The sequence below is a fragment of the Oncorhynchus masou genome, chromosome 15 (assembly GCF_036934945.1).
Source record: "Oncorhynchus masou masou isolate Uvic2021 chromosome 15, UVic_Omas_1.1, whole genome shotgun sequence".
Lineage (NCBI taxonomy): Eukaryota > Metazoa > Chordata > Actinopteri > Salmoniformes > Salmonidae > Oncorhynchus > Oncorhynchus masou.
The window spans coordinates 45,792,191-45,807,517 of record NC_088226.1 but is presented as its reverse complement, the minus strand read 5'-3'; positions in this window follow the sequence as shown (position 1 = coordinate 45,807,517).

The window sequence follows — 15,327 nt, the reverse complement described above, 5'->3', positions numbered from 1 at the left end:
GTTGGGAAACACTGCCCTTGGGGGGCTGCAGACTGTAACAAATGAGTGTGAATGACTAACATGCTGGTGTGAGTCATCCAGGAGTCCAGTGCTACAGACTCCCTACCGTCTCTTTACAGCCTCATATCTGGGGTGACCTGGACTGACTGTCCTCTCATCTATTCCCCAGACACCCCCTCAACACTGGGGGAAGGGAGGGACCGGTAAGCCCGGTGGAGACAGAGGGCCACTTCACAGTGTGAACAGCAGGGGCCTGGAAGTCCCTGAGTCTCTCTAGCACAATTTCAGAGACTCTCTGTCTTACTTCAGAGATATCTCTCTCCATCTTTACTCTGTCTTTCCCCCTCTCTCTTCCTCTCCTTCCCTCTCCCCATCCTAGCCTCTCTTCCGTTGTCCAGCATGTTGTGTCCTGCTCATATCGGTGTCACTCTGATCTACAGACATGCCACACACCAACATGGACATATCCTGACACTGTTACTGTTTGAGTCAAACCAATCCATTCAATTTACTTCAGGGAAGGAGAGAGAAGAAAAAAAGTTGCTTGGTTTATCAGAGAAGTGAGTTATTTACCCATCTCTTCCTTCCTGTGTTTAGTCAAGGGGGATTACAGTGGGAGGGAATGCAGAGCAGATAGCTAATGGAGTTTACTCACTGTCAGGTGACCCAGGAATAAACCCCCCTCTCTCTCCCCCTGCACTGGACCCTGAGACAGTCTGAGATGGTCTGGGACGGCTGTGTTTACATGCACCAGGCCTGACTGCACAGCCACCGCATGGCCCCAGCCCCAGAATAATGTACTATCTGTTTAATAGGGAGAGAGAGCCCTGTTTATAGAGAAGGCCCTTTTTAACTGGCTAATGGACTGTTGGGTCAGAGGTCAATATTAACCCATGTTACTTCCTGTTATCATTACCACTCTGCTCTGATGAGGATAGGTGCTCAACTCACTGGACTCTCAGCTCTACTTATCCAAAATTGACTCATTAGCCTGCTAAGGCCTGGAACAGCCGTGATGCTTGCTCATTTTCCTCTGTGGAATCAGAGCAGCACTTTGTATGAAGACCTGTGGAAAATGTGCCCTCATTGAAGATCAAATCACATTTTTATTGTCATGTGCTTTGTAAACAACAGGTGTACACTAACAGTGAAATGTTTACTTACGGGCCCTTCCCAACTATGCAGAATACAAGAAATAAATCAATAATAATAATAGAAAAAAGATATAGTAACACAAAGAATAAATACACAATGAGCAATAATAGCTTGGTTATATACATGGCGTACCAGTACCAAGTCGATGTGCAGGGAAATTGAGGTAGATACAGTGCCTTCGGGAATTATTCAGACCCCTTGACTTTTTACACATTTTGTTACGTTACAGCCTTATTCTAAAATTGACCCCAAAAATGTTTCCTCTTCAATCGACACAAAATAACCCAATAGGTTTAAGAAATGTTTGCCAATTTATTACAAATAAAACTTTGACAGCATTTACAACATCAAGTCTTCTTGGGAATGACGCTACAAGCTTGGCACACCTGTATTTGGGGAGTTTCACTCATTCTTCCCTGCAGATCTTCTCAAGCTCTGTCTGGTTGAATGGGAAGCGTTGCTGCACATCTATTTTCAGGTGTCTCCAGAGATGTTCGATCGGGTTCAAGCCCAGGCTCTGGCTGGGCCACAAAAGGACATTCAAAGACTTGTCCCGAAGCCAGTCCTGTGTTGTCTTGGGGTCGTTGTCCTGTTGGAAGGTAAACCTTTGCCCCAGTCTGAGGTCCTGAGCACTCTAGAGCAGGTTTTAATCAAGGATCTCTCTGTACTTTGCTCCGTTCATCTTTCCCTTGATCCTGACTAGTCTCCCAGTCCCTGCCGCTGAAAAAAACATCCCCACAGCATGATGCTGCCCCCACCATGCGTCACCGTAGGGATGGTGCCAGTTTTTCCCCAGATGTGATGCTTGGCATTCAGGCCAAAGAGTTCAATCTTGGTTTCATCAGACCAGAGAATCTTGTTTCTCATGGTCTGAGAGTCTTTAGGTGCCTTTTGGCAAACTCCAAGCAGGCTGTCATGTGCCTTTTACTGAAGAGTGGCTTCCGTCTGGCCACTCTACCTAATAGGCCTAATTGGTGGAATGCTGCAGAGATGGTTGTCCTTCTGGAAGGTTCTCCCATTTACACAGAGGAACTCTGGAGCTCTGTCAGAGTGACCATCGGGTTCTTGGACACCTCCCTGACCAAGGCCCTTCTCTCCCCCGATTGCTCAGTTTAGTCGGGCGGCCAGCTGTAGGAAGAGTCTTGGTGGTTCCAAACTTCTTCCATTTAAGAATGATGGAGGCCACTGTGTTCTTGGGAACCTTCAATGCTGCAGAAATGTTTGGTACCCTTCCCCTGATCTGTGCCTCGACACAATCCTGTCTCGGAGCTCTACGGACAATTCCTTCTACCTCCTGGCTTGGTTTTTGCTCTGACACCGGTGGGACCTTATAAAGACAGGTGTGTACCTTTCCAAATCATGTCCAATCAATTGAATTTACCACAGGTGGACTCCAATCAAGTTGTAGAGACATCTCAAGGATGATCAATGGAAACAGAATGCACCAGAGCTCAATTTTGAGTCTCATTGCAAAGGGACTGAATACTACGGTATCTGTTGTTTTTTTCCAATACATTTGTAAAAATCTCTAAAAACCTGTTTTTGCTTTGTGGGGTATTGTGTGTAGATTGCTGAGGAATATTTTTTATTTAGTCCATTTTACAATGAGGAGGTAACGTAACAAAATGTGGAAAAAGCCAAGGGGTCTGAGTACTTTCCGAAGGCCCTGTATGTCCTCAGCGGGGACTGTGAGTATGTAGCCCACATTGTCATCAGGGGCTCTCATCGGCAGCTCAGGGTCATTGTGCTCCAATTGTGAGAAAAAGGTGTTTAACTCGTCCGGTATGGTGGTGTTGATGACCGCGATGTGCCTGGTTTTCTTTTTGTAATCCGTGATCGCTAGGAGCCTCTGCCACATATGTTTTGTGTCTGACCTGATGAATTCCTCCTCCACTTTGTCCCTATACTTCTGTTTCACCATCTTGATCAATCTGCGTAGGTCGTATTAGTACTGTTTAACTTCTCTAGGGTATGGGGCAGCATTGGGAATTTTGGATGAAAATCATGCCCAAATTAAACTGCCTGCCACTCTGCCATAAAAGCTAGAATATGCATAAATTTGGATAGAAGACACTCTGAAGTTTCTGAAACTGTTTGAATGATGTCTGTGAGTATAACAGAACTCATATGGCAGGCAAAAACCTGAGGAAAAATCCAACCAGGAAGTGGGAAATCTGAGGCTTGTAGTTTAACTCAGCCCCTATTGAATTTACAGTGGGATATTGGTTATGTTGCACTTCCTAAGGATTCCACTAGATGTCAACAGTCTTCAGAAACTTGTTTGATGCCTCTACTGTGAAGTGAGGCTGAATGGGAGGGGATTGATTCAGGTGTCTGCCAGCAGCCTCGACATCAGTCTCGCGCTCCTGTGAAAGCGAGCTCTATTCCATTGCGTCTCTAGAGACAAAGGAATTCTCCAGTTAGAATATTATTGAAGATTGATTCTATAATTAGTTTGACAGGTTTCTATGGACTGTAACGAAACTTTTGGACATTTCGTTTGCAACTGGTGGACGTGCTTCGTGAGTGTGGATTTGATTACCAAACGGGCTAACAAAAAGGATGTATTTGGACATAAATGATGGACATTATCGAACAAAACAAACATTTAATGTGGACCTGGGATGCCTGGGAGTGCATTCTGATGAACATCATCAAAGGTAAGTGAATATTTATAATGCTATTTCTGACTAATGTTGACTCCAACATGGCGGATATCAATTTGGCTTGATTTTGTCATCTGAACGCTGTACTCAGATTATTGCATGGTTTGCTTTTTCTGTAAAGTTTTTAAAAAATCTGACACAGTGGTTGCATTAAGGAGATGTTTATCTAAAGTTCCATGTATAGTAGTTGTATCTTTATCAATGTTTATTATGAGTATTTCTGTAATTTGATGTGGCTCTACTACTGAACATAACGCTCCAATGGAAACTCAGATTTTTGACCTAACATAATAATTTGTGGTGCTTTCGCTGTAAAGCATTTTCAGACACTGTGGCTGGATTAAAGATAATTGTATCTATAAAATGGTGTAAAATACATGTATGTTTGAGGAATTTGAATTCTGAGATTTAAAAAAAATTTGACGCCCTGCAGTTTCACTGGCTGTTGACAGGTGGGACGTTACCGTCCCACATACCCTAGAGAGGTTAACCATACTATGGTCCCCAGTAACTCTCTCTCTCTCAGTTTTTCTACAAGGCTGCTATCGATCCACGGATTGTGATTTGGTTAAGTTTTGAAAGACACTGTCAGCATCACATCCATGCATTTTTTTATGAATCAGGTGACTGAGTCTGCAAATTCATTGATGCCATCTTCAGATGCGATCGGGACATATTCCAGTCCACATGATCAAAACAGTCTTGGAGCATGAATTCTGATTGGTCTGACCAATACTTTACAGAACTCACCACCGGAACTTCCCTCGAGTTTTTGTTTGTTGGCAGGGAGAAGCAAGAAGGAGTCATGGTCGGATTTGCCGAAAGGGCCTTATACCCGTAAAAAGTTAGGCCTAATTGGATGTGATCGGGATCGGTGTGTATAGTGTACATGCGGTACCTGCAGCAGCAGTCTCTCGAAAGCCAGGCAGGTGTCCCAGCGTGGCAGGGTGGCAGAGGGTCTGGGCGGTGGCCAGGCCCAGCTGGAGCACCCCACAGTGACTCTCTAGAGCCCCCCAGCTACTTTTAAACAGCTGCACGTAGGATCACAGCTGCTCCGGGGTTACACGGCCTGAAAGGGGGACAACAACATAGACATCAGACATGAGGAAATTATATGAATTTCCTATTTATACAATGGTTCCTTTTTAACAATTGCAAGCTTATGCCACGGGATTCAGAGGTCCTACTGTGTCTCTAACTGACAATGAATTGGCGACATGAACCTAAAAAGAAACTGATAATTGTGCACGACTTCAGTATTACTTACTATTTTATTTTTAATTTCACCTTTATTTAACCAGGTAGGCCAGTTGAGAACAAGTTCTCATTTACAACTGCGACCTGGCCAAGATAAAGCAAAGCAGTGTGACACATACAACAACACAGAGTTACACATAAACGAACATACAGTCAATAACACAAGAGAAAAATCTATGTACAGTGTGTGCAAATATAGAAGGGTAGGGAGGTAAGTCAATAAATTGGCCATAGAGGAGAAATAATTACAATTTGGCATTAACACTGGAGTAATAGATGTGCAGATGATGATGTGCAAGTAGATACTGGGATGCAAAAGAGCAAGAGGATAAATAACAATATGGGGATGAGGTAGTTGGGTGTGCTATTTACAGATTGGCTGTGTAGAGGTACAGTGATCGGTAAGCTGCTCTGACAGCTGTACTTAAAGTTAGAGAGGGAGACTCCAGCTTCAGTGATTTTTGGCAGCAGAGAACTGGAAGGAAAGGCGGCCAAATTAAGTGTTGGCTTTGGGGATGACCAGCGAAATATACCTGCTGGAGAGCGTGCTATGGGTGGGTGTTGCTATGGTGACCAGTGAGCTGAGATAAGGCGGTGCTTTACCTAGCAAAGACTTATATATGACCTGGAGCCAGTGTGTTTGGCGACAAATATGTAGTGAGGGCCAACCAACAAGAGCATACAGGTCGCAGTGGTGGATAGTATATGGGGCTTTGGTGACAAAACGGATGGCACTGTGATAGACTATATCCAGTTTGCTGAGTAGAGTTTTGGAGACTATTTTGTAAATGACATCACCGAAGTCAAGGATCGGTAGGACAGTCAGTTTTACGAGGGTATGTTTGGCAGCATGAGTGAAGGAGGCTTTGTTGCGAAACACGAAGCCAATTCTAGATTTAATTTTGGATTGGAGATGCTTAACTTCTTGGATATAGGGGGTGCTATTTTAATTTTTGGATGAAAAACGTTCCCGTTTTAAACAAGATATTTTGTCACGAAAAGATGCTTGACTATGCATATAATTGACAGCTTTGGAAAGAAAACACTCTGACGTTTCCAAAACTGCAAAGATATTGTCTGTGAGTGCCACAGAACTGATGTTACATGCGTAACCCAGATAAAAATCAAATCAGGAAGTGGCGCATTTTTTGAAACCGCCTCATGCCAATGACTCCTTATATGGCTGTGATTGGGCCACGAATGAGCTTAGGCTTTCTGTCGCTTCCCCAAGGTGTCGACAGCATTGTGAAGTATATGTAGGCATATCATTGGAAGATTGACCATACGAGACTACATCTACCAGGTGATCGTTGGTGTCATCCGTTGCAATTATTGCGTAATCTCCAGCTGCAGTATTTTTCCGTTCGCTTCTGATGAGAAACCAACTGTCACAACTGATATATTATCGAATAGATATGTGAAAAACACCTTGAGGATTGATTCTAAACAATGTTTGCCATGTTTCTGTCGATATTATGGAGCTAATTTGGAAAAAGGTTTGGCGTTGTAGTGACTGCATTTTTCGGTCTTTTTCTTAGCCAAACGTGATGAACAAAACGGAGCTATTTCGCCAACACAAATAATCTTTTTGGAAAAAATTAACATTTACTATCTAACTGAGAGTGTCGTCATTGAAATCATCCGAAGTTCTTCAAAGGTAAATTATTTTATTTGAATGCTTTTCTTGTTTTTGTGAAAATGTTGCCTGCTTAATGCTATGCTAGGCTATCAATACTCTTACACAAATGCTTGTGTAGCTTTGGTTGAAAAGCATATTTTGAAAATCTGAGCTGACAGTGTTGTTAACAAAAGGCTAAGCTTGTGTTTCAATATATTTATTTCATTTCATTTGTGATTTTCATGAATAGGAAACGTTGCGTTATGGTAATGCGCTTGAGGCTATGATTACGCTCCTGGATACGGGATTGCTCGTCGCTAGAGGTTAATGTGAGTCTGGAAGGAGAGTTTACAGTCTAACAAGACACCTAGGTAGTTGTAGTTGTCCACATCTTCTAAGTCAGAACCGTCCAGAGTAGTGATGCTAGTCGGGAAGGCGGGTGCGGGGAACAAATCGGTTGAAGAGCATGCATTTAGTTTTACTAGCATTTAAAAGCAGTTGGAGGCCACGGAAGGAGTGTTGTATGGCATTGAAGCTCTTTTGGAGGTTTGTTAACACAGTGTCTTAAGAAGGGCCGGATGTATACAGAATGGTGTAGTCTGCATCGAGGTGGATCAGAGAATCACCAGCAGCAAGAGCGACATCATTGAAGTATACAGAGAAAAGAGTCGCCCGAGAATTGAACCCTGTGGCACCCCCATAGAGACTGCCAGAGGTCCAGACAACAGGCCCTCAGATTTGACACACTGAACTCTATCTGAGAAGTAGTTGGTGAACCAGGCGACACAGTCATTTGAGAAACCAAGGCTACTGAGTCTGCCAATAAGAAAGCGGTGATTGACAGAGTCGAAAGCCGATGAAGACGGCTGCACAGTATTGTCTCTTATCGATGGCGGTTATGATATCGTTTAGGACCTTGAGCGTGGCTGAGGTGCACCCATGACCAGCTCGGAAACCAGATTGGACAGTGGAGAAGGTTCTGTTTTTCAAAAAACTAGCCTTTGCTTTCCTAACAGACTGAATATTTTGGTTCCTGAATCACAGGGGGCTATTCGATGCTAATGCAGAACCTCACAGGATGTTTTTGTCCTGGGCAAGGGCAGTCAGTCTGGGGTGAACCAAGCTATATCTGTTCTTAGTTCTACATTTGTTGCATGAGCATGGCAAGAAAAACACTTTTAAAGAGCAACCAGGCATCCTTTTTTTATTTTAAATTTGACCCCCTTTTCTCCCCAATTTCATGGTATCCAATTGTTAGTAGTGTCTGCGCGATGAGACAAGGATATCCATACTGGCCAAACCCTGCCTAACCTCCCTAACCCGGATGACGCTAGGCCAATTGTGCATTGCCCCACGGACCTCCCGGTCGCGGCTGCGACAGAGCCTGGGCGCAAACCCAGAGTCTCTGGTGGCACAGCCCTAGACCACTGCACCAGAGTGTTAGGGCATCTAGCTTAGATTGTATGACACCCAGAGTGTTAAGCATATCCCAGTTTAGGTCACCTAACAGTAAGAACTCTGAAGATAGATGGGGGGGGCAATCAGTTCACATATGGTGTCCAGGTCACAGCTGGGGGCTGAAGGAGGTATATAACAAGCAGCAACGGTGAGAGACTTGTTTCTGGAAAGGTGGATTTTTAAAAGTATAAGCTCGAATTGTTTGGGCACAGACCTGGATAGTATGACAGAACTCGGCAGGCTATCTCTGCAGTAGATTGCAACTCCGCACCATTTGGCAGTTCTATCTAGTCGGAAGATGTTATAGTTAGGGATGGAAATGTAAAGATTTTTGGTGGCCTTCCTAAGCCATGATTCAGACATGGCTAGGACATCAGGATTGTTGGAGTGTGCTAAAGCAGTGAATAATACAAACTTAGGGAAGAGGCTTCTAATATTAACAAGCATGATACCATTTATTTAACTATGCAAGTCAGTTAAGAACAAATTATTATCTGGAGACTTACATTTCCTTCACTAACTTTAAACATCAGCTATCTGAGCAGCTAACCGATCGCTGCAGCTGTACATAGTCCATCTGTAAATAGCCCACCCAACCTACCTACCTCATCCCCATATTGTTTTTATTTACTTTGCTGCTCTTTTGCACACCAGTATCACTACTAACACGCCATCATCTGCTCATCTATCACTCCAGTGTTAATCTGCTAAATTGTAATTACTTTGCTACTATGGCCTATTTATTGGCTACCTACTCATGTTATTTGCACACACTGTAAATAGACTTTCTTTTTTTCTATTGTGTTATTGACTGTACGCTTGTTTATTCCATGTGTAACTCTATGTTGTTGTTTCTGTCACACTGCTTTGCTTTATCTTGGCCAGGTCGTAGTTGTAAATGAGAACTTGTTCTCAACTAGCTTACCTAGTTAAATAAAGGTGAAATAAAATAAAGAAAAAAAATGTACAAGGACAGCCTACTCCTTCCTCCCCGTTGGGAATTGAACCCCGGTCTCCCACGTGCCCTGCCCGTAAATTGCCCATGTACTGTACTCCCGACCGTCACGTTGTGCAGCGCCATATTTTCCATTCCATCCTAACGGAAACCCAGAGGGTTTTTTATTTTTCTTGGAACAGATACACCATACTATTAATCAAATTAATTAAGCAAGTACCAGTCAAATGTTTGGACACACCCACTCATTGCAGGGTTTTTCCTTTATTTTGACTATTTTCTACATTGTAGAATAATAGTGAAGACATCACAACTATGAAATAACACATACGGACTCAGTTAAGAACAAATTCTTATTTACAAGGACAGCCTACTTCTTCCTCCGTGTTGGGGAATTGAACCCCGGTCTCCTGCATGTCCGCCTTCTCTAGTACAGCCATTATTGAAGGCTATCAAATGCTTCTCAAAGATGTCCTCTGGTGGTCAAACTAGCCCTAATTAGCATGAATGGTTCCAGTAGTTGGCACTTAAATAACGTGCCATAGAATTCTGCGGCCCCATGCAAGCTGCGCCGCAGTACGCTGCAACTTTTAAAAGGAGGAACCACTGTATATTCATAGTCCTTAAATTAACCAATTGATCAAACAAACGATCACATGGCATGCCATGGTTCAGTGCATACACACTAGAATACTCATACTAGTCTGCCTGGGGTGGCAGCCTGTTAAGGTAAAGTTAGCTGAACTAATGGATGATAGTCACTTAACAGACCCACCCACCCACTGACAGACAACCACTTTTCCTAATATCCTGATGGGAACAATACTGTATGGAAACAGAGATCCAGACTCCACAGGTAGAGGAGAGAAGCTTGGAGGAGATGTGCTGTGAGAACCTCAGCCATAATCATGTATTGGGTATGCTGCATACTCTGTGCAAGTGTGCATCTGTAACTTGAAGTGTTGTTGTTAAAGTGTGAGAGTCTATGTTTATGTACACCATAGTGTGTGATGGAATGTGTGTCTGTGAGAATGTGAGTGCGTGCACAACTGATAAGGTCCTGTAAGGCTGTCTCAGAGTGTGACTAACACATGTGAATCAGAGGTTGTCTCTGATTATTTGCAGAGCTGGCAGAGTGAAGCAGGGTTAGTGCTCCCACCAAGACCCTCCTCTCCTCCATGGAGGATCCACAGAGACACAGGAGGAATGGGGTGGGGGAGGCGGTCTGGAGGGAGGGACAAGGGGGGCGGACAGGCGGACAGGGCGACCCCAGGGCTAGCGGCGAGAGGAGAGGGGTACACATGAACTCCTCATAAAGCCCAATTCTTCATGTTGATATTCAGAGCCATGAACAGATGAGGGAGTATTTCCTGTTGGACTACATGGCCAATGTTTTCTTTAGTGCAGCCAAAAACATGACTGGAGGAGAAACAGACAGGAGGGATGAAAAATGAGACAGCTTTCCAGAATGTAAAATATAAATGAATGGAGTCATGTCAAGTACAGATGTAACGACTTGACTTTGTTGATATTACACCAATGAGTTCCACCATAAGATGTAACGTCTAACCCATTTTGAAAATAGTGTGTCTGAGCTACCTACTTCTGGGTGCTTCTTCTAAATCCGTAGATAGCAACCCTTAGTCTGTGTGATTAACAGGGGCTGAGCTAGAGTGGTGTTTGTGCGACAAGGGCGGATCCCGAAGGGGCCCGGTCCAGGTCTTTTTTTTGCACAAAAATGTCTGAGGAGTTTGAGCTACACATTATTAAAAGCCATCCATGAAAAGCTGAGACTCTCACAAACATGGAATGTTTTGCTATATGATGCCCACAAGCTACACACGAGTTGTAAGGGGTTATTCTACATATAATATCATAGGAAATACCAGGACATACAGTAGTAACTATAATACTGTAATGGATTTGCGCCCCCTGGGCTCGTACGATGGAGAAGATCATCGGGGGGTATAACCAGCCTTGTCTCAGGGTAGTAAGTTGCTGGTCTGTTGATATCCCATTAGTGGTGTGGGGGCGGTGCTTTGGCGAAGTGGGTGGGGTTATATCCTGGTTGGACTGTCCGGGGGTATGGTCGGACGAGGCTGCAGTGTCCCCGACCCACCCATGTCTCAGTCTCCAGTATCTATGCTTCAATAGTCTATGTGCCGGGGGGCTAGGGTCAGTCTGTTATACCTGGTATAATTCTCCCATCTTATCTGTTGTCCTGTGTGAATTTAAGTATGCTCCCTCTAATTCTCTCTCTTGCCCTCCCCTCCTGGAGGACCTGAGCCCTAGGACCATGACTACCTGGCCTGATGACTCTTTGTTGTCCCCAGTTCACCTGGTCGTCCTGCTGCTTCAGTTTCAACTGTTCTGCCTGCGGCTATGGAACCCTGACCTGTTCACGGGACGTGCTACCTTGTCGCGGTACCTGCTGCTTTTGACTCTCCCGCACCTGCTGTCTCGACCTCTGAATGCTCAGCTATGAAATGGCAACTGACATTTACTCCTGAGGTACTGACCTGTTGCACCCTCTACAACCCTGCTGGTCAACTATGAACGTTTGAACATCTTGAAATACAATCTGGCCTTAATGGCCATGTACTGTTTTAATCTCCACCCGGCACAGCCAGAAGAGGACTGGCAAACCCTTCAGAGCCATGTTCCTCTCTAGGTTTCTTCCTAGGTTCCTGCCTTTCTAGGGAGTTTTTCCTAGCTACTGTGCTGCTACATCTGCATTGTTTGCTGTTTGGGATTTTAGGCTGGGTTTCTGTATAGCACTTTGTGACATCTGCTGATGCTGGCTTGATAAATAAATGTGATTGATTGATTGACTCTAATAAGCTCACATAGCTGCTGTCACAATCTCCAAACTCTACACAGTTGTCACTGGCTAGTTGGATATTCATCAAACAATTTCTGAACTTAATACGAGTTCAGTTTTATCAGGTTTTTGCTTTGTGGGACCTGACCATTTTTTATTGATGATTGTCAATAAAACCCATGAATGCAACTGTTGATATCAAATTGTTTTGTGTTCTACTTGTAGCCCTGGTTGTCCTAAAAATAAAAGGGCCTCACACTCCACTGTGAGGCTAAATATAGGGGCTGGACTTACAGATAAATGAAAGTCAGACAAATGAAAAGGTAATTTTTGCTTGGGTCTCAGGACTGAGGGGTAATGCTGGAGTGGATGATAAAATGTGTTCAGTTTTCGACAAGACCGGTTAGAATGGCAGCATTAACCTAACAAAGGACTCCTATTCCCAGAAAGCATCCTATTCTGGTGCTGAGTAAAGTTGACAGCACTAAAGACGGTTGAAACTCAGCCTGCTGGGTAATGTGGTCTCCTCACCTTCCTAAATCAACCTACGTGCTGTGCTCTCTGTGTGGCACCAACGGGCAGAATGGAAGATATGTGTACAAAAGCGAATCAGGTTACCTTTCCAACATTAAAACAGAATCGAGGAATGGACCCGGGTCCAGGAATATCCAGACAGTGAAAAGCCATATTGTGAACAGCACCGAACCGTGGCAGTAAAAAAAGCCTGGCAGTATACTCAAACATCCTTTAGCCTGATGTGCCAACCATAACTCAGCCCAGAAGCGGGGAGGAGAACCACAGCCAGGGCCAAACATAATTTAGCCCTAGAATAGGCATGGGAGTGCAAGATACTGAGGGACAACCATAATCTAACCTGGGGGTTGGGACACAGTGTGAGAGGAAGTACAAGCCAGTGAAAAAAATAGCAAATGAGAGAGGCACACAATGAGTTTGAGGATCAACCATGAGTCAACCCCTGAACAATGCTACAAGGCCAAGGGCCAAACATTATTAACCCTGAAACTGAACCAGGAGGATGACTTGCATTTTTGGTGGAGTGTGTGGCTGACTCAGGGGCTTAGAAGTTCTGGCTGTTTGAACATGAAGCTTTCCAGTGGTTTGCCTCACTCACAGTCCAGGCTCATAACTCACGGTGCAGCCTGGAGCAGAGGAAGGAGCAGGGGCTTTTATTTATGGACATATCACTGGGCCTGCTCCCAGACTGTACAGTAGAGTACAGCACACACACACACACTCCACTCAGTCACATCGCCGCACCTGTGTGTGTGTGTGTGTATAAATGAGTAAAGCAGCAAGAGAGAGATTATGTAGCTGCATACAGCATGTCTTATGTTCAGAATATATGTGTAGCTTAGTCCTTTTTCTCCTGTTACTAATGTGCGAGGTGTGTGTGTTGTGATTCTTCTGACATGGTTCTGATCCTGTTGGCTGGGGAAGCAGGAAATAGTGGTTTGATGCATTGGTTTGGCTGCAAATGTGTGAGTGTGTGTACGTGTACAATCGAGTATCTGCCATAGTCAACTATTTCTGCAAAGTGAAAAATTCCACAATACACTGGGGGAATTAGGCCATATGCTACAGAGCCAGCACAGGTCCTGTCAACACTTTTCTCTTCTACTGCAACACACACACACACAAACACACACATACACACACACACAGTCAAAATAACTCAGGGTTAAAACACCCCAAAACAACACTGAACACCATCAGACTGACACATGAACACACAACTTATGCCATGTTAATATGATATCTGAGTGAGAGTTACTAACATAATCAAATGGGGACCCCCTGGAGGTCGTGGCCCCTGGGCAGGTACCCATCATGCCCATCAGTATTACTGCATTTCTATACTATTTAAAAACTCTCAAATGCTACAGTGCCTTCAAAAACTATTCATACATATATATATACAGTGGGGAGAATAAGTATTTGATACACTGCCAATTTTGCAGGGTTTCCCTACTTACAAAGCATGTAGAGGTCTGTAATTTTTATAAAACAAAAATCCAGAAAATCACATTGTATAATTTTTAAGTCATTAATTTGCATTAAGGTTGTTCTGAGTGGAACCTGTCCAGTTAAACCACTGTATGGTCTTGGCCACCATGCTGCAGCTCAGTTTCCACAATCTTCTTACAGCCCTCTTATAGCCCAGGCCATCTTTACGTAGAGCAACAATTATTTTTTGCAGAGTTCTTTGCCATGAGGTACCATGTTGAAATTCCAGTGACCAGTCAGTATGAGGGAGTGTGAGAGCGATGACACCAAATTTAACACACCTGCTCCCCATTCACACCTGAGACCTTGTAACACTAACGAGTCACATGACACCGGGGAAGGAAAATGGCTAATTGGGCCCAATTTGGACATTTTCACTTAGGGGTGTACTCACTTTTGTTGCCAGCAGTTTAGACATTAATGGCTATGTTGAGTTATTTTGAGGGGACAGCAAATTTACAAGCTGTACACTCACTACTTTACATTGTAGCAAAGTGTCATATCTTCAGTGTTGTCACATGAAAAGATATACTCAAATATTTACAAAAATGTGAGGGGTGTACTCACTTTTGTGATATACTGTATACACACACACACACACACACACACACACACATACATATATATATATATAGAGAGAGATATATACATACATATACAGTGGGGCAAAAGGTATTTAGTCAACCACCAATTGTGCAAGTTCTCCCATTTAAAAATATGAGAGAGCCCTGTAATTTTCATCATAGGTACACTTCAACTATGACAGACAAAATGAGAAGAAAAAACATGTATGTATTTGGGAGTAACTACAATGTTGTTGATCCATCATCAGTTTTCTCCTATCACAGCCATTAAACTCTAACTATTTTAAAGTCACCATGTTGAAATCCCTAATTGGTTTCCTTCCTTTCCAGCAACTTGAGTTAGGAAGGACACCTGTATCTTTGTAGTGACTGGCTGTATTGATACGCCATCCAAAGTGTAAATAATAACTTCACCATGCTCTAAGGGATATTCAAGGTCAGTTTTTTTTTTAAACGCATCTACCAATAGGTGCCCTTCTATGCGAGGCATTGGAAAACATCCCTGGTCTTTGTGGTTGAAATTTACTGCAGGACTGAGGGACCATACAGATAATTGTTTATGTGGGGTACAGTAAGTACACTTATGAGTCCATGAAACTTGTTAATGTGACTTGTTAAGCACATTTTTACTCCTGAAGTTATTTAGGCTTTCCATAACAAAGGGGCTGAATACTTATTGACTGAAGAAATTTCAGCGTTACATTTTTTATTAATTTGTAAACATTTAGAAAAACATAATTCCCCTTTGACATTATGGGGTATTGTGTTCGGGCAGTGACAACATTTTT